Source organism: Rhinolophus ferrumequinum, chromosome 24, assembly GCF_004115265.2.
Source record: "Rhinolophus ferrumequinum isolate MPI-CBG mRhiFer1 chromosome 24, mRhiFer1_v1.p, whole genome shotgun sequence".
In the NCBI taxonomy this organism is placed as follows: domain Eukaryota; kingdom Metazoa; phylum Chordata; class Mammalia; order Chiroptera; family Rhinolophidae; genus Rhinolophus; species Rhinolophus ferrumequinum.
The window spans coordinates 35912495-35932308 of NC_046307.1; the positions used below are offsets into that span (position 1 = coordinate 35912495).

General features: G+C 45.9%; 1 protein-coding gene across 1 annotated transcript in view; it reads right to left on the bottom strand.

The window, feature by feature from the left end:
* Nucleotides 1-19814, bottom strand: part of SLIT3 (slit guidance ligand 3) — a 555128-nt gene that overhangs the window by 246166 nt on the left and 289148 nt on the right. The window lies entirely within an intron of this gene.

Sequence of the window (19814 nt, forward strand, 5' to 3'; positions counted from 1 at the left end):
TTGCAGTGAGGTTCACAGCGGGGCGCCGCTCTTGTTATAGCCAGCCCAGCCTCTGGAGAAGGCTGCCTTTGAGAATCCTCCAAAAACACGTGCCATGAGGCCAAAAACAGCTGACCATGTTGGGTTTAAAAACAGCAACAACAACAAAAAACACCAACAACAATCGAAGTGCCCCAGGGGAGGGGAATCTTTTTGGGGAATCTATCATACAGAAGCCAGTGTGTAAGGCAAAGTCACAGCTAGTTAAAACTGCCCTTGAGTCACCCATAAAATACTGCAGTGATGGCTTTGCGTATACAGCTCTGTATAGTAATGTGTACATGTCAATATACAAGCAGGGGTGGGAAAACTGTTCTTAAAGGGCCACATGGTCCACATTTTAGACTACGCGGGTCCTACAGTCTTTGTCACAACTATTCAGTTCTGCCGACAGAGCGTGAAGGCAGCCACAGACACAGGAAGCACGGCTGTGTTCCAATAAAACTTTATTTACAAAAACAGGCAGGGGGCCAGACGTGGCCCTCTGCCCAATTTCCAGGCCATAGTTTGTCACTCTCTATTATAATACAGTAAAGAGGGAAAGATCCCGATTGCAAGAAATCTCTGCCTCCTCACCACCACACGAGGATGTAGGGTTGGAATGAGGAGCAGACCCATGTTTCCCAGCTCAGGCTCTCCCTGGGCACACTGACCAGAGTGCTTGGTGAAATCACCCAACGACTGATCCACCTCTTGCGCCTCAGCACACAGAGGTGAGTTCTATAAAATTGACTATTACCCTTCATGACCCGAAATATAAAAACAAACACCATGTCTGTTTCCCCCGCCCCCTAATTTCAGTGAGCTATGCTCCATCCTGTAGGGTTCAACTAGGGCACATCTCAATCGTGAGTGGCAGGAAAGGAAAACATTACAAAAGTCCGGTTCTATTCCTTTATCTGAGAGATGGCAGTCACCGAGAGAAAAATCAGCCCCAGGGAAGAGGATTAGCAAGGGTGGCTATCGGTGTGGGAGGGGGTTTTCTGACCACGAGGTTCAGCAAGACAATAGCACCGTTCTGTTTTTGTATAATAGTCAAAGCACAAAAGTCCTTGGGAAAACCTTACAGATAGTTGGCCTAGAATTCAAGGCACAGTGACTTAATGTTCCCTGGTGAAAGAAACGACTTATTCCCAGCCGTAAACAATGCTTCTGAAAAATATCACTTCAGGCAACAGGAACGAACTGCATCATTTGATGGCACAGTCCGAGAGATGAGCTCCTGGCTTACTCCTGTGGAAGGGGGTGTGGGAACAGAGCTCCAGAAAGCAGTTTCCAGGCTCTCGGCCTCATGTGGAAAGGTGCTGGCTCAGGTAGTAGATAGCCATCAGCTGTGGCTGGTTGGCCGTCAGCTGTAACCATTGAGCCATTGGCCACTAATATAACTGCCGCGGCTACGGAGGGAAGTCGAGGAGAGAGGAGGAGACTGAAGGAGAGTGGAGGAGAGTCGGTCGGTTGGCAGCAAAGTGGACAGCAGGTCGCACGTCGTGTAAACCCAGCCTCCAGTGAGACCATAGTAGTATGACTCCCCTACCTATGGCTCCGTGGGTGTTCCTTTTTGGCCTCACCATGTCCTGCGTTCTTGTGTGGGGAGCGGGACCAGAGACCCCGCAGGCCGCCCCGCATGACAGGGGGCCTGCTTTATAATCAAGGGTTCCTGCTGACCAGGAGGCCGACCCACGGCCTGGCCTGACCTGTCACTCTCCCCATCTGTCCCTACAAAATGGTCTCGTGAACACAGACCTTTGCCAAAGGAAGATGCTGAGTCGAGTGAACTGACTGAAGTTCTTAAGTACACAGGCTATTCCAATGTGGGGGAATCCAAACACAGCCTGAGAACCCCAGCTGGAAGGATACCTCCCTCTTCCCCGTTCTCCCTCACCCCTGTCATCCGGGCTCAATGTCAGGAGATCCACCATGTTCCACGCCTCACACCTGTCTTGAATTTCCTGGTATTTCTTGGAGACGTATGAGGCAGCTCCAAAGAGTTGGGAAATAGACTTAATGAGAAATATTCCCCCAAAGTTCTCAAGTTCTGTGGGTTATGAGGCCATGAATCACGGGGCCACCTGTAATATTTTATAAGTGGTATTGGAAAACCACCTTTAATAAACTTGGGGGAAGACAGATCACCTTTCTGAAGAAGCAGAAAGGGATTTGGAGGCATAAATATATACAAAACCCCGATTTTGATCCATCTCTGGTTAGGAAGCATTCCCGGCACCCCAGCTGTAAGGGCTTTATTACTGGAGCTCGGCACAGTTTACGGTTCCGGTTGATGATTGGCACCAACGGCACATCTGGTAGGTTATCACTTCCCCTAAGATGCCACACGCCGCCCCCATCCCAGGTCTGTCACCCCAGAAATTCCTGCAAACATTTCCCCTAAATCTTGGAAGCCTGAGGAGTGACTTTGTGGGGAGCAGGTGAAAGACGAGGAGGAGGAGGAGGAGGAAGAGGAGAAGGAGGAGGAGGAGAAGGAGGAGAAGGGGAGAGGAGAAGAAGGAAAGGGAGAGAGTGGAGGGAGGGAAGAGAGCAGGGAGAGGTCGAGGAAGAGGAAATGCCAAAACGTACAGGAGAGAATGGAAAGGGAAGAAAAAAATGAGATCCAAAGAAACGGGAAGATGACAAAGAAGAGAAAAAAGACAAAGGCAAAGAGTAAGAAAAGGAGACATGAGGAGCAGAGAGAATGGGAAGGCAAACCCACTGACTCGCTCATTGAGTGGCCGGGCTTCTTTGCTCTGACCCCTACTCCACAGAGATTTAGGTACAGCCCGAATGGAGGTTTCTCCTCCTGCTACCATGGCTGTGAGCGGATCAGTACAAATGTTGTTCCTTGATTCCACAGGCATTTCTGTGGCATTTATCACGTCCATGTCAGGAGGGCTGTTGTGAGGCGTCAAAGAAACACAAGTGCTTAGCAGAGGGGCTGCCTCCTAGGAAGGGCCCGCCAGCGTCTTAGCAACTATTATCATCCCAATGAACTCACAATTTAGGGAGGAACAGGGAGAGAAAGACGTGAGACTATTATCTTCCCTTTCTTGGCCGGTGTCTACTACACACAACAGGTCAGTCAAAAACAAGCCTAGCAGGTTCTCATCTGTAAAATGAAGGGTTGTGTCAATTAAAGGAGAAGAGTGCAAAGCACGAGGCAGGCCTCCAGGCACCTGCGAGCAAGCACTGCCTAAGCTGTTATCACCGATGCAGGGCCCAGGGTGTGCACACAGCACACGCTCAGTATCACCTTGCTGAAGGAACTCAGGTGCCGAATGCATATTCACTCCCACTCTCTTTTGGGCTCCATAATTGACTCGCAGCCCAGGGAATTGGGACAACAGAATCAAACATTTACTGTGCACAAAGAGCCCTCGTACATAAATATTTATTTGCCCTTCAAAATGTTTTCTCTGCTGCTGGCGGCTGAGAACGGAAGAAATGCTCTGTTTAAGCGTCTGAGTTGATGGCTTCTAGAATGCAGCCATAATGGGCCCCAAATAGGCTTTTCCTGTGGAGCCAGGAGCTGAGAAAATTTTACTTCAAAGGTGTCATTGCTGCTCCGGGGAAAAGGTGTCACTCCAGAGCCCGACAATTCTCTGAAAATTGTCTTATTCTAGAGGATCAAGCCCCCGCAAAGAAGGAGGCAGTGGAGGGGGCAGAACGCTTTGGCGAGTGCTTCTCCAAAGGAGTGGTCCAACCTCCTGGGGCCTAACTTTTCATCAATAAACTAGGAAGAACAACCCTAACCCTGCTAGGCTGGGAGGAGCAGATATCAGACCTAAAGTGAGAGAAGTGTGTCTGGCACATAGAAGGCTGTCTATAAATGTTAGCTATTATCATAAATCAATATTATTTTTTTTTTATTAGAAATAGTGGCTTAGTTCTGGTTGGGATCTGGGGAGCAAAAACACATCTTTGAGAGGAAAGGAAGAATATTCCTTTCTAACACCTTCAAGATTCTTACCTCACAGTTTTAAGCTGGTAAACACTCTGCAAAGTAGGCTCCTGGAGATAATTATTCTGTCGGTTAATTGACAAAATACTACCAATTGAGCATTATCACTTCCATTTCACAGATGAGAAAACCAAGGTTTGCAGGCAGGATATGACCTTTCAAGGTCATTTGAAGTCAAAGTTCCGTCTCTAAAGTCTAAGAACACAGGGAGCTCAAACTCCCACACCAGTTAGGAGCCAGGTAGGTGAAATAGAAGAGTGAATGGCTGGAAGTAAAGCCATTGTTTGGTACAATGGAAAATGGAGGGACAGTTGTTCTAGCTGATTGCTGCCATAAAAGAATATGGGCCAGGATGGCCAGATCTTCTGATTTCCAAACAAAACAAAAACTCTGGATTCTTAATGGTGACAAATTAAAAAAAAAAAAAAGTACCTACATGTGAGATTTGGCTGGACCCACCCCGCACCTCTGCCTCCAGAGACCTCAGGATGTCATCTTGCATTCTGGAGGAAGCTTTGTCCCCTAGCCATACTTCTCTGGCCACCTAGTGGCCCTCCTGTCCTTCCCCATGGTGGGGGCCCAGCTCACCAGGTGTTTCCTATTTAATTTTGATGTGCAGGTTTTAACAAGAGCAATTTATACGTTTGACATTGTCAGTGGTGGTCTGAATGGCTTCTCAGACTAATACAAAGGCTGCCAGAATCCATTAGCAAATCAATTGGGTAGCGTGTGTTTTTGAAAAGAAAATTATTTTTCTATTTTTGCAGGTTAGACAGCAGTGCTCCCTGGACGCTCCCCCAAGAGGGACTCCATGTAACTGTTTTCTTGAAGTTGCGAATACTAATGGTTTGGACGAAAGTGCTTCCTGCTCTCCCTCCCACACCTCCCTCTCCCAGACAGCAGGCTCCAGCCTGTTCACTAGTTGAGGTTGCTGGAGTTGACTGAGCTCCTCCTGTGGGGGTCAGGCTGTTCTGAAGGGTAAGAAACGAGGAAGGCATGACATCAAAATCCATGACCCTGGTACACACATTCCAGCTATGTGGCAGATAAACTGCTGCATGCAAGTGACAGGCCTGGGGAACATGTCACCATTGGACCAATTCCAAACCTTTATTGGGCCCAGAAAGGACCATGGGCTTCAGGCTACTGCTGAAAGGTTCAGGGTAAGAGTGGGGGTTTTAGAGACTGTTGATTGAGGTGAGGGAAGAAGACAAACCCAACAGAGTCCCAGCAGGGAAGGGACCTCTAGTGATGAATCTGTTTAAATGTTTTGGGACATGTGATGGAACCTTCCTTTCGGCCCTCTCTACCCCTCCTGGCAAATCCTGCAGAAACACGTCCATTAGTGGCTAAGATTTCTGGTTTGGGGATGTGATTCTGGCTGAATCTGGTCTAACGTTGCTCAAGAAGCAAGAGGAGAGACCAGCCAACAAAACATTTGGGTTATGTCCATGCCAGCACACAGCAGGACAGCAACCTGCTGGCAACACACACACTGCACAGCCACACCGTGACAAGGAAAACTCACTTTGAGATTTAAAGGGGAAGCACACACACACACACAAATGGTACCTGTAAAACTAGAAATCAAACAATAAACCTCCCTAGTGAGAAATGAAATTCCTTCCCACCTCATTTCAAATGTAAAGCCTGTTTATCACACACACCATGTGCAACCCCTATTAGAAGTAACAAAAGAACAAAATTCTTCTTCAAAAACAATCCAAAGGGCATAAAAAGCCATTAGGGTCTCTGAGAAATCAGAGTAAGACAAGCAAGGTAAAGATGTTCTCTGGATGTGAGATAAAGACAATTTGGGGAAAATCTGTCTACGTTTCTGTAGGCACTAGTAAGACTGATGCAAATACATTTGAAGAAATTTCATTAAAAAAAGTTCAAATCACCTTTAACTTGCAACGAGAAGGCTCAACCAGCTGATCCATGAAGAAAGTGGCTGGGATTTGAAAATATTGCTGACATGCCCCCAAGGTCCAAGGTTTAATTTTACTCCATCGCAGTTCTGTATAGTCTCTTCAGGTCAAGGCAGATATGTTTGTTCATCTCGGCCCCTTCTGAAGCGCGTTGCTACTGGACTGGCCTGTGAGGAAACTTGTCCTTGACTATCCTGTAGAGCGTCTCAGCCAGTAGGAGGCGCACATCCACGGGGGGGTAGGGGAGTGGGGCTTGTTAACGTGCAGATTCTGACTCAGGAAGGCTGGGCTGGAGCCTGGGCTTCTTTGCTCCCAGGTGATGCCCATGCTTTGGTTCTCAGGTCCACTTGGAGCAGCCAGGGCCCAGCGATGATGGTTGTCTGACCTGAGTGCCTCAGAATCAAAACCCGTGCAATCTAAACCCGTGCAGCTGGTTTAATCATACAGGTTTCTGGGCCCCACCCAGGTGGCTCTGAATATATGGTACTGAGGTATATTTTTCACAAGCTCCTCAGGTGATTTGGTTCTACCCTCTACTGTGTACACACACAGGTGGGGAGGGACCATGGTGCCATGGCTTTTAGTCCTGGTTCTTCTCCTGTGCGACCTTAGACAAGTCACCTAACCACTCTGAGTCTTAAGATCTTCAGCTCAACACTGGGGTGGGGGTTCAATATAAATACCATGTTTCCCCGAAAATAAGCCCTAACCGGAAAATAAGCCCTAGCATGATTTTTCAGGATGACATCCCTTGAACATAAGCCCTAATGCGTCTTTTGGAGCAAAAATTAATATAAGACCCGGTCTTATTTTCTAGGAAACACGGTAGCTCAGTTTGGTTGTCTAAACATTAATTCCTTCCTATTTCTAATACAACTATTTTAAACAATGGAATGATCACCAAACCATTTCATTTTATCTCCCCTGCCCACACACTGCCTTTCTACAACTTTTTTGCAGGGCTGTTGAGAATTGTTAGCTTCAGTCCTGACACTCAGGCACCTTTGGATGGAGTATTCTGATAATTAAAGTATCCTAACTAACCATATACGATCACCCTATAATCCATTAACTCATATTTCAAGATATTAGGATGTAACAAAATTCACTTAGCACAAAAATTTGTTTAAAGCTCTCACAGTTGAGGAAACCTAGTAGTGAATAAGGCTCTGAGGGCCTCATCATACATGAACATCAGTTACCCAACTGGAAGAATGACTGGTTTAGTAGTTCACAGCTAGAGGGCACTCTGCACAGCACTTTATATTTTCAAGATGTGTACATACATGTCCAGCTGCCATTTTGTTACACGAGAGTTTATTATATGCCAGGATCTGTCCTCAGGGTTTTCCATGTATTCTCTCTTTTTATCTTCACAAAACCCCTATGAGATGGGCTTTATCATCCCCACTTTACAGATGAAAAAACTGAGGCCCAAAGAATTAAATACTTGCTCAGTGTAAGCCAACTATCAAGCAGAAATCTGGGATTCAAAGTCTGCACAGTCTGTGTCCTTAACCACTATGCTACAACTTCCACCTTTCTCATCTATAACCCACGACAATTCCTTGGCATAGACTGGATGGATTTTTACCTCAGGGGGAAGGGGGGCTGGAGAGAAGGGAGATTAGATGTTTGCCTGCAAGGGGCAACTGGATTGTGTGCGTGCTGATGGGAGGGGGTGAAGTGGTGTACTGACATACTCGTCCACATTCTCCACCTACCTTCACCTCCGAATTTAACCTAACGCCTTAGATTTTCCTTCCTACCTGTGGCTTATGATTGAAATTCTACCACGAGTGGTGCCTCTTTTGACTTACATTAAGCCATGGATAACGGATATGCGCAATACATGGCTCTTCTCTCCTGTGCGTGGCAGACATTGCTAATTGATCATAGCTCTTATCGCCAGGAGGCTGAATGTAGCCTCACCACGCTTTCTTGCAGAAGACTCCAGGTAGGCACAGCAAATAGATTTGGATTGAGATTTGAAAAGAAAGTGGTTGCCTTTTGGCACTAAGCCTTACTGGCACTGTGGCAAAGTAGAAATAGCACTTGTCTGGAAATCTGGAAGCCTGAGTTCTAATCACACTCCTTGCACTAATTTGTTTGTGATCTCATGGAGGTTATGTCTCATCCTGGGCCTCAGTTTACCCATCCGTAAATGAAGGAGTTGGCCTATGCCCTAGAGAATCTAAAGCTTAACCCGAAAATAACATCCTAGCTTCTGACAGGTGTTCAAAGCCAGGTGGAGCTCATCAGGAGAAAGAGAGGCTCTGCCTGTGTTGGTTAACACATATGACTGCACAGCCAAACTTGAGCAAGAAAATCCCTCACACACATATGAAAAACCAGCTTGGAGAGACCACTATTCTATATCATCTGCAACTTTGCAGAATAAAGTGTCTGTAAGTAAAAGAAAAAGCAAACACAATATCCTTTGCTCAAATTATGAGCGACAACCTGGCAGAGGCCCTACCTCCCCAGCTGTCTGGAGCAGGTGAGCTCTGTAGAATGGAACCTGAAGTGTGGGGCCAAGAACCTTTCCTATGATGTGGGCAGAGGGATTCTGAACCTCGAGACATGGCTGCTCAGTTCTCCTGCAGCCCGCTAGCCTCTAGCTGTCTTCTCTGTGCCTGGGATCAGCTCCAAGTTCTCTTCTGTTCAGCTCAGACAGGACTGTTCAGCTCAGGACTGTGGCTGTGACTTCCGAATGAAAATGAAGACGTCTGGCATTTTGAGAACCATGTTGCCCAGATAATAACGGAACAATCACAGAGAGCTCTCTCTGCGCCAGGTACTGTTACCTACGCTCGAACCCTCGCAACAGGCCTACGAGGCAGGAACTGTCAGTCTCCTCATTTCAGAGATAAGGGGACTAAGGCACAGGGAGGTTAAGTAACGTGCCCAAGGTGATGTACTGGGAGGAGGCAGAGCCAGGACTCACCTGCAGGCAGGCAGACTCTGGAGCCCTTCATTTCAGCCACATATTATACCGTGTCCCTAACATGGCTGGTGGCGCTAAAGAGACTCAGGGACACTGTTGCGTATTTTCTACACACTTGTTTAAATAACTATCTTCTCTGCTGGATTATCAACTCCAGGGGTGCAGGGGCCATTTCTTCCTTGGTTACTACTGCACCAGTGGTGTCTAGTAGACACATGGCAATGTAGCAGGTGCTCCGTGACTGATTTATAATGCCTGCAGGAATAGATGAGTGACTATGATTCAACAGACAAGAGTTTAGGAGCAATCCCTCCTCCTTAGAATGTTAAGCTTTCCAAAAAGAAATTACACATATTTGTTAAATGCCCACTATATGCCAGATAGTGAGCCAAATGTTTGCCATGATTAGTTTCTTTAATTGTCATAACAGCTACGTGACGTACGACGTCACACTTCCTTTATACATGGGTGAGGGTGGGAACGGAGACGTTGGGAACTTAAGGAAATCGCCCAGGGTCACGTAGATTTAAATGGCAGAGCTGGGATTCAGACTCAGAACCGACTGACGCCCAAGAGCCATGACTATTCCATGAAGGTGCGTTCTTACCAGTGTGAGCCCAAAATTAAACCAGTCAGAGATACCTTCTTGGGCTGGCCCGTTTGGTTTGGGAGAAAAGAAAGAGGCACAACATAGCGACATGTAGATAAGATAAAACCAACCGAGTAGCAGGAGTGATGGGTTTTAGCGTGGCACCTTAATTATGTAGGCACAGGAAGTTTCTCCGGTCTAGAACCACCTGTAAAACAAAGAGGCTCAAGCAAATGACTGCTAAAGCACTTCCCAATTCTAATGGTCTGTGACTCGGTGGCAGAAACAGAGCCTAGCAGAGGGCCAGGTAATGTAGCCGTGGTGTTACTGGAGTCGGGAGAAGATGCCCTCCCTCTGGGCAGCTGGAGGAGGAAGGGCCGCAGGAGACAGCAATGAAAACACAGATGTGCCCACCTCAGATTTCTTTTTTCCCCTAAATTTTCCCACCCTGCCTAAACCTTGGGAAGCTTCAAAACCCTTAACTCATTCGGACATTCATGAGCTCAATGGCAGAAACTGGTGGCTATTTCTTCACTGTCCCAGATAATGCTATTATTTTAAGACAGAGCTGACAATACAAAGCCAGGTTATGGTTATTGGAAGGAGAATGTCTGGGCGTGTAGTAAGGATTTGTAGTCACAGAACCAGAGAATACTGAAATCAGATCCCTAGCGCATTGGGAGGTACGGACTAGACACTCACCCAGTATTTTTATAATGAAATGTGAGCTAAAACTCCAGAATTTCAGATTTTCTTGGGGGGAAAAAAAGATCTGAAAACTGTGGGCCTTCACTCTCACATGGTAAACATTGGGTGGAGTGAATCAGGTAACGAATCTTGTCACAAGTAAGAGGAAACCCAAGCCAAATACCTGAAAAGCCCAAGAGGTAGAAGGAAGGCACGGGTGGTGAAGTTTAGGGCTCAATAAGGTCATCAAGTGTCCAATTTATGTTTGCGTCCCTGTTCTTCTAAGATATTGGCTTCATTTTAAGGCAGGGGACTCATGGGGGCAAAATGGACACTGGTTCTAGTCTATACTTCTGAGGGGGAACCAGCTTTTCTGTGTTGCAGAATTCCTGAGCTTTGGGCTGACGGGGTCATCTGGAACGAATACTGGTAGCTTTGGGAATACCACGCTGTAGGGCTTAAAACTAGGTTACCTGAAATAATCATGAGAGCAAAGTGTATGGGAATTCTCGGATTTGTTTATACCAGTCAGGGGCACAATGTGCGGCTTGGGGTGGGTCCCACTATAAGCACATGGCTGCCACCCAGTGGGGGAGGGGCAGACTTGGTGTTGGATGCAGTGTCATTGTCCACTAGATCCTGCTGTCCCCCTGGTGGGCACATGCTCCCCAATAACCATGCTCCCTACCACTCCCCACTGTCTGACACCTTGCTTAGCTTACCCATGCTTCCCAGGTGTTAGACAACGAATCTAATTCATGCCCCCTCCTCCCCAATTAAAGGAAAGAACATGTAGGCACCTAGAAACTCACAAAGGGCGGTAGATGGGTCAGAATCATTTTACAGATGGGGAAGTTGAGGCTCGGGGGGCTGGGGCATATTCCACAGCTGCAGGTCAGGCAGGAGAGTTAGTTCCACGCGGTGGGGCTGAGCCAGCGATAGAACCAGGGAATTTCTCACCGTCCACATGTCGGCAAGCCTGAGGCGGACCTGAGTGATTTTCAGTCCACGTGTAGGTGGCAAGGGGTGGTGAGATCAAGTCAATTCAGTTTGGATGAGCAGAGGCAGCCTTCCACATAAGCAAGGCTGGGGGAATCCCTGTTTTAGAGGTGAGTCTAGTGCCTTTTCTGCTGAGAGCAGGGCTGGACTAGCTAAGGCGGCTGAAAAGCTGCCACAGTAGTTTGCAACAGTGTCCCAAGTTCCCACTGCTAAGCGGCTCCTGTGGGTTAACTGAGCTGAACTGCGTATAGACTCATGGACACAACCAGGTGGACGGTTTGACAGGTGAGTCAGCAAAGGTACAAATCAATGCGTATGGATATAGGACAGGTTACGTTTTGAGGATGATATTAGGTCAGGAAAGGTGGGCCTAAGCTGCACCTTCTAGAAGACGCGGAACACCCTTTGAATAGAAAGGGGCTCTGGGCCTGGTGGGGGTGCGAGCACACAGAGAGGAGAGGAAGAATCCAAGGGGAAGGGGAAGGGGAGCTGGACCTTTCTTTAGTAGTTTGCTGAAGGCTAAATCTGTCTTAAAGAAAAAAAAAAAAGGCAGCGCACTCAGGAAAGATCTTGGACTGAGACAGAGGGCAAGCAGCAAGACTTCTGGTCACAATCTGTGTCCTAAGAACTGACTGTTTGGGCTGTAAAGATGGCTGATAACTAGTGACCTTGAAAACCTTTAGCTCCTCACCTGTATAATGAGGAGTCAATGGATAATCCCTAACATCTTCCTTTGCTCAGAAAAATCTTCATTTCCAGAAAGAATGAACATTCCTCCCTCCTCCCCTTCCCTCTTCACTGAAATACCCAGTCAGGGACCAGTGCATCTTTGATTGGAAAAAGTCCTGGTAGGGGAGAAACCAGCAGGTAACAGGATATAATTACTGAAGGCTACTCAGGTGCTCACTGCAGAAGGAAATAGCCAGCAAATTCACTCACTTATTTTAAAAAGTATATTTAGTTTCAACCAGGTACCGGATACCATTTTAGTGCAACAATGAACAAAAACAGAATTAACCGTATACACAGAGCCTGCCCTGTTTCTTGCCCCAGGATTGATAAGGAGGGTGGGGCATGAGAAACAAGACTAACTGAAGATTAATCAACATTAATCAAATAACGTAAGTAAATATAAAACGATAGTAGTAATAAATGCTTTGAAAGAGAAATACAGAGTGTCATAGGAGTTTAGAAAGGAGAAAATAGACTTCATAAGGTGTTTGAGCGGAGAACAAGATGAAGAGGTACCAGGGAACAGAGCTTTCCACGAAAGAGCAGAGGCTCTGTTTCAGGAGGAAGCAGACTGCGTGGGTGAATTGATAAAAAGTTCAGTGAATGCTGGAGAAAATGCAAGATGACTTTGGAGAAGAAAGAAGCCCAGGGCCTAACTATAGGGATATTTTATGCCATAGTGCTAGGAAATTTATCTTTATCTTTAAAGCAATAGGGTACGATTTAAGATATGCATATGCCTATGTGTGTGTATGTGGTTATATATGTACATGTGAAAGACACACACACAGAGAAAGAGCGAGAGCGAGAGCAAGAGAGAGAGAGAGAGAGAAAGAGAGTCAGAGCTCTCTTTCCTGTGCTTTCAGATCGTTCTGGGTATCGCCCTGTGCTTTGAGATCGTTCTGGGTATCGTATGGCGCATGGATGGGGAAGGGCAGGAGGTGTGGCGAGGCCACAGGTCCATGGTTCACCTCTCTACTGCACAGAACTGCAGTGTTTCAGCATTCTTACTGGGCAGACCTATGGACTCTGATGCTCTCATCCACCTGCTCAACTGCTGCCCCCACCAGGGATCTCTGACCAGTTTTGGTAGCCACGGGGTTCAGGGAATTTCTCTAGTGGCTGGCCACACTAGAGATGCGGCTTCCAGATGTAGAAAGCACAAGCATTTTGCTTTCCAGACAGGACCAGATGATGAAATTCTGCCTTGGAAATCAAACACTCACACACACACACACACACACACACACACACACACACACACAGACTCACACGTATATCGGTACCCTGCATATCTGTCAGAAATCTTTTCCCTGGACAAATGATGATTTATGGGAGGCTGCTCTATTTCCCGCCTTTCTCTTGTTCTATTTTAGGAGAATTTATCCAGACCATGTGTTTTTGCTTAGCCTGACACATTCCAAAGAAGCTTTCTGTATTCCATGTGCTGGTGAAAGGTCCTCTCTTAAGAAGTAGAAGTAAAAAAAGAGAAAAAGAAAAGGTGAGCCCAACCCCCATCTTCCCAGGGTGGCTAGAGGAGAAGTCATTATCCATCCACTAAAAGTCCCAAGGAGTCCCCAGGGCAGCCTGCGCAGCCACCTCCACGGCCTGGTTCTGGGGTATGCCAACAGATGCCCCATGTTTCATAGGAGCACCCTACTTCAGGCATGACGAAAGTCTGGCAGGGATGTAAGGTGGCCCCAGTGGGGGCCACCAAGCACTTTCCCTCCCTGGGGCCTCTGGACCTGCCAGTCTCACTGTCTGAAATGCAGGACTTGCTGCTACTGAGCTCCGTCAGGACTGAAGCAACAACGACACCCCTCCAAAGCAGCCATTCCTGTCCCGACTGTGCTATCCAGAGCGAGTGTTCCCTGTCCCCGTCCATCTCAGCGTCCTGCTTCCGTGATGGCAGTGATTACCTCTGGTGATTATTATAGTCAGTTCTTACTTATTTTCACTTCTTTCTTTCTTTTGGCTAGGGGTCGGCAAAACTTGGCCCATGGGCCAAATCCAACCCATTGCCCATTTTTGTAAATACAGTTGTGTTGGGACATAGTCTCTCTCTTTCTCTCTCTCTCTTTTTTTTAAGTGTGTTGCAATAGCAAGCTCAGGACCCATCAGCTCCAAGTCAAGCTAGTTGTTTCAATCTAGTTGTGGAGGACACAGCTCACAGTGGCCCATGCGGGGATTGAACCGGCAACCTTGTTGTTAAGAGCACCGCGCTCTAACCAACTGAGCTATCCGGCCGCCCCCTTGCTCATTTTTTCACAGACTGTCTGGCTGCTTTCATCACACACAGCAGAGTTAGTGCTTGTGACAAAGACCATGAGACTTTCTAGGCCTAAGATACTACTCTCCGGCCCTTTTATGGAAAAGTTTAGTGATCCTTGTATTGGAAAGCAAACTCCATGAGGGCACAGACGGAGCCTGTCTTGTTTACCAACGTGTTACCAGTTTCTAGCCCAGAGTCTGGCCCATGATAAGGGCACTTGATAAGCATTTGTTGACAGATCTTAAAAATGCTAGGTTGGGATTTGCTGAGTCAATGACCAAAGACGATGACTTGCATCTTTAAACCTCAGACTCTTTTTTATTATTATTATTATTTTTTACATTGTTTAAGAGTTGCCTTGAACTTAGTTTGTGGTTAAAAACCAGGAGAAAATACTTTTAGTTCCATAACATCGTGCCTTTACAAAAGAACAAATGGTAAAGTTTTAAGAGAAAGGAAAAAGAACAAATCCTCAAACTGCATTTTAAAAGACCAACAGGGCCATAAATATGAACAATTCTGATTTATGAGGCCACAGAGGGCTGTCCCTAGTTGCAATAGCAAGCTCCAAGAAGGCGGCCCAAATGGAGAGAAATGTGAGGGACTGGGGGGAAAAAACACATTAGCTTGACTTTTCTCCAAGTGGGCAAAGACAGGCTTTCCTGCTGATAAAAGGCTAGTGTCTGTGCAAATCTTAATTTAATAAACATTTGGGCAAACACTTTTGTAGCACAACCAAGATTTTTAAAGTCACCCAGTCATGGGAAAATATTAGGAACAATTTAACTGGATTCAGTGACGAAATACTTTGAAAATTATAATTTCAACAGAAACATCCAATGGGGCTGTATGTGGGGGAGTTGAACACCTAACCTGTTGGAAATAAGTTTGCTGGATAAATTACTACAATAGGAGATAAGAGAGACGCAGATATTTACATGCACTTCCAGATGCATAAGGGGAAATTAGGAGACTGCTGAATACATAGCACTAAAAACAAACTCATTTCATTTTCCAAGCTGAACAAAAGGTAAGAAGCCCGTTGAATGAAGTGAACTTTCCTGTTTATAAATAGAGCAACAGCTGAATAAAATGATCCAGTTCAACACAGCCAACCCGTGAGGTTTCCGGTCACTGGCAGTACTTGTTTTAAAATTTTGGCCCAAATGTTGTAATGGAGGCAAAGGTACAATACAAACTAGGCTGAGCGTGGAAGAAAGAACAATCAGTCTGTGCTGCTAGTAGCTAAGCCACCTGGAGATCAGCAAAAAGGCACCCCCTTACCATAAGACATGTCTGTTCTTCACCTGCACACAACACAAAGCACATTTCCTGACATCTAGTAAGGCCCTTAATACATTTCTAGTGAAGATGGCTCAGTATCATTGCTGTGTCCAAAAAGGGTTTGGAGATCACCACCAGGCTCCGAGCCAGGACTAGGGTGAAGCCAGGAGAGGCATCTTGTACACCATTTTAGGAGGCGCTCCGTCAAAGGTGCTGACCCTGCACTTGACCCCTGAGGGGACGCGCCCTTCTTGGACAGGGTGCCCTGGGCACCTTGCTCACCTCACCCTCGTCCTTTCGTTCTTCTCAGAACACCTGAGCCCACGTGGATCACTCTCAAAGAGGGAAAAATGATTTCCTTCAGACAGAGTATCATGAAAGCGAAAAATCTTTAGATGATAAATATCTATTAATGACAAAATGTTAAGAACCACATTAAGGCATAAACTTATTCGCATAACAGTTAGGAGATAATGACATGCTACTTAGGGATGAGAATTTGCTCACTTTAACTCGAAAAGATACTAAAATACTTCAAGTAAAACTAAAACAGGAAGATGAAGTTTCAGAGTATAAGAGCCAAGAAGCAAACAAACTTTGATACGGCATTTTGAGGTAGCTATAAAAGCTACTAAAGTACTTGGTCTGTTCTAGTCAGCCCCGAAATATATCATTGTGACTTTCAATGCATTTTGATCAATATTAAGTTAGTTCAGGAAAATATGACGAATTCTGCCTATTCAAGCATGGTTCCCTGCCGGCCTATCTCTTGCTAGCCATCCAAAATGGACTTCATGCCAAATGCACTTTGATACACCAGTGTGGCAAATGGCTATTATACGGCTCCTGTAAGTACAGACAGAATTCTTCTCTATCACTTATCAGCAGTGACACGTACAAGTTCACTGTCTTTCTGAGGGCAAACCTTCCACATGATTCTGAATTAGTTAGTGTTTCTGGTTTCTAGGTTAATAGCTCAACAATCCCACTGGAATGGACTGAGACGTGTCTACCTTCCCAATTGTGAACTCACCCCGACTCTCTCTCTCCCTGCCCTGTTTAGTTGGGGAAACAAGAACTGCCTTCTAAGTCACCCATTGGTAAGGTCTCAGAGCTGAGTTTCTCAACAAGGGAAAACAAGCCACAGCATATGGTTCTCTTATCTGAGGCAGGCCCGGGCTTCAGTGCTCGGTGCTCGTGATGTGCAGAAGGGCCTGAAGAGATGCTATATTGATTATGAGATACAATTGTGAATTTTATTACCTTCTGGGAAAAAAATAGGAACATAAAAGCAAGAGTGTGGTGCCAGATGTAGGAGCTAAACGCTACGGTTATCTGATTAGCATGAGAGACATGTGCTTTGAATGCGAAACACTTGTAAGTCTCCCCAGGTGAGCTCTCGATCTTATCTGCACCATTTATGTCAGACTTTCAGATGCCTGCTCTTCTCAAATGGGACCCAGATGAAGTTCAATCTTTTGCCTAGAAGAGACTGAGGAGGTCGCTGGATTTTATTTTAAAGCCAGGGTGATTTTTGTCAGAGAAAGAAAAAACGTTGGGACCTCGCTTGGAATCAGCAGGGAGAACGAGACAGGAAGAAGACCAGAGGAGTCAGCGTGGTGCTTGCTTTCCGTAGGTCCCGACCATGGGCCCGCTCGCTTGTTTCCCTACGACGTGTGTACACTCCTGTTTAAACTGTCGGTTGTGGCGGCAGAGGCTGTCTCTTGAGTCTATATATTAAACCTGACAGAGAGAACCTCCTGGTCCTTGCCATCACCCATACATTAAATGCACTCTTTTATGTTTTGTTTTTAAAACATTTTTCAGTTACAGTTGACATTCAACATTAATTAGTTTCAGGTGTACGGCATAGTGGTCGGCCCTTTATATAATGTATGCAGTGATCCCCCGATTCATCTAGTACCCACCTGGCCCCAGACATAGTTGTGGGAACATTGCTGACTATATCCTCTGTGCTGTACTTTACCTCCCCGTGACTGTGTTGTAACTACCCACGTGTACTTCTTAATCCCTCCACCTTTTTTATCCAGCTCCCCAACACCTACCCCCCATTCCTTCTCCCCACCAGTTTGTTCTCTGTATCTACGAGTCTGTCTTATGTGTTTTCCCCAAACGCCATCACCAGAGGCTCTAAATGGCAGTGCCTACCCCTTTTCAGCCCCAAGAGTGCTGGGGTTCGGGGGTTCCAGGCAGTTAGGTCATGGTGTTCCTTCCAGCCTCTCAAACTTGAACAGCATTAACTTTCTAAAAAAAAAAAAAAAAAAAAAAGATGATACCCTGTGAAAGTGAGGACGGGGAGAGGCAGATGCTCTCACTCGCTTCTGGAAGGAATGTAAACTGGTAATGCCTTTCAGTTGGGCAATTTGGCAATCTAGCTCAAAAGCTCTTAATGTGTGCATAACCTTTATTTGGCAACTCTGCTCGTAAGGAAATAATCTGACAAAGGTACAAAAAAATGATATGTACAGGGCTGTTCACTGGAGTACTTTTGATGAGGGAAAAATCTGGAAACCACCTAAGCTTCCCAACTGTAGGAGCTGAATATTATGGTCTGCCACTACGAAAGACCAACGGCCGTCTCGAAAAAGGCTGTTTTTCATAAACTTAGGAAAAAAGCTCTGTATATATATTTTAAGTGAAAAGGGAAGTTTCCAAAGAGAATGCACAGTGTAATCCAATGCGATAAACATAAGTGTGTGTGTGTGTGTGTGTGTGTGTGTAAGGAAGAATTTCTGGGGAAAAATTGTACCACAATATTAATGATTATTTTTAGGTGATGGACTATAAATAAATCATTTTTATTTCTTGGCTTCTCTATCTCATGCAATTTTTCTACAGTGAATATCTAACACTTGTATAATATATTTTTTTAAAAAAACCCTCGCATTCCTCTGGCACCCCTACGTCAAATCTCTGAGGGGTTTTTATCACCGTACTTACTTGCACCTGTGCAGCTCATAGCTCTACAGCTACGATATTTGGTGTGGTCAGCCTTCCTCTGCAGGAAGCATAATGCATCAGTTTCCCAGAAAAGATGTGAGCTGCACTCACATGCTCACACCTCCTGCCAGCATCTCCGCCCTGGCACCAGATTTTCTTCCCAAGCCTCGCTCACCTGCTCTGGCAGGCGTTCAAGTTCCTTCCTCACTACACTCCCTGGGCCTTGGAAAAGAGTGGGTTTTTAAGATTCCTTACCACCCTCCTCCCTGAACAGAAAGATAAAGAATTATTTATCTCTCCCCTCCGTTAACCGTGTCAGTCCTTCTCTCACAGCCTATCTCTTCCTCTGCTTTCCCAGGTCAGCGGGACAGGCATATTGATCATCACCGTCTTATCAGCCAGCTCCCCACTCTGCCTCCCTCCCATGCCCTTGCTCAGCTGTTACTCTTCTGTGTCTCCCAACGCAACATGTAAATCTTCTCATTTGCCTCTCCCTGTTATCCTGGAATTTCAGACTTCTCTCTTCCCAAATATGGCTGGGATGGGTGCCCCCGTCTCCCCACTGGACAGTGGCGCATCCCATCCCTGTCGTCACTCTGGCAGACACCACCCTTCACTGTCAACATCGTAAACTGTGGAGAGTATCTTTTGTAGTTGGCTCTGTTGGGTGCACTACAAAGGACAAACTTTCGCAGGCCTAGTGACATGCTCTTTTGAAGTATGTATCTTCAAGGAGCATAAAATCTCCCTGGGGAGACAGGACACAAACCTTAACTTGCTTTTCCACAGTTGTCCAGCTTCCACCTCACCTGTCAACCCAAACGACTTTTCCAAAGTTAGAGTAACTTCTCTATTTACCAAATATATCTCCTATTTCACTGTGTCTTGACTTCCTGCCTTTGTAGGTCTTTGCCCTACTGATCATGAAAGGCAGGGATATTTGGAGGCTCTGACTCACAGCGATTTACGTCTGTCTTAGCTCTGATTCTTTCTAGCTGTGTGACCTTGGGACAGTCATTCTACCTCTCTAATCTTCATCTATGACATGGGAACAATAATGTCTACTGTGCATTGATGTTTTCAGAAACGGAAGAAAACACAGTTGGAGTCTGTGATTGGGGCTTTGCTTTCCTAGTCTAGAGAACTTTTGTTCAGGAAAAAAAACACACACACACACAAAACAAACAAACAAAAACATCCAGAGCACTTTTTCCCCCCAAGAGATACCAAACTTGAAATAATGATAATCATTTTAATGCAGTCATTTTCATCTTAACCAGCAGAGAGGAACAAAGTTATCTGAGGAGGGAAATGAAAGAACTGCTGTGCAGTTTTCGTGTCTGGGTTTATCTTAACTTCGTCTGTTGATTCTTATGTTTTCTCTTTTAAACGGACGTAGTGGAAGCAGTAAAATGAGCTGA